The sequence below is a fragment of the Orycteropus afer genome, unplaced genomic scaffold (assembly GCF_000298275.1).
Source record: "Orycteropus afer afer isolate SDZICR_OR568_19922 unplaced genomic scaffold, OryAfe1.0 scaffold00318, whole genome shotgun sequence".
Classification (NCBI taxonomy): Eukaryota; Metazoa; Chordata; class Mammalia; order Tubulidentata; family Orycteropodidae; genus Orycteropus; species Orycteropus afer.
The window spans coordinates 124946-125494 of record NW_006921905.1 but is presented as its reverse complement, the minus strand read 5'-3'; positions in this window follow the sequence as shown (position 1 = coordinate 125494).

Here is a 549-nt window from a genome sequence, read left to right as displayed (position 1 = left end):
TGGAAGTTGCAGGGGAAGGCATCATCTTTATTCATAAAATGAGTGGGGATTTCCAAGAAAAAGGTGTGTTTATGAAAATCAGGAGTGCATGAAGAAAGTAGCCAAGATGGATTCCACCTCAAAGGGTGTCAGAAAAAATATGGAACCCATCTTGAAAGCTGATTCTAGAATGTTGTACATGCATGTCTCTGGACCTTGGTTCAAGGCCTGGGAAGGCACTTCTGTTGATAGCTTCTGGTGGAAGGTCACTTTATCAGTCAAGTTGAATTGTACTGAACTTGCTCTGTACCAGGTGAGGTACTTGAAGGAAAACTCAGGAAATTTATTAGCATTTTACAACTCGTCAAGTTTGTGGGGCTTTTGTAATATAACTATTTATCTTGCCTAAAAGGCTGGCTTGTTAATTGCTAGCAGTTTTCTTTCCCCAGGAACAATGGTTATGTGGTGGTCTGCTACATAACTATTCCAAGAATACTGAGTCAGAAGCTGCTTGATTCAGCCAGCACTACCTGATTCAGTTCATACTAGTGCCTGCTTCAGAGTGATGTT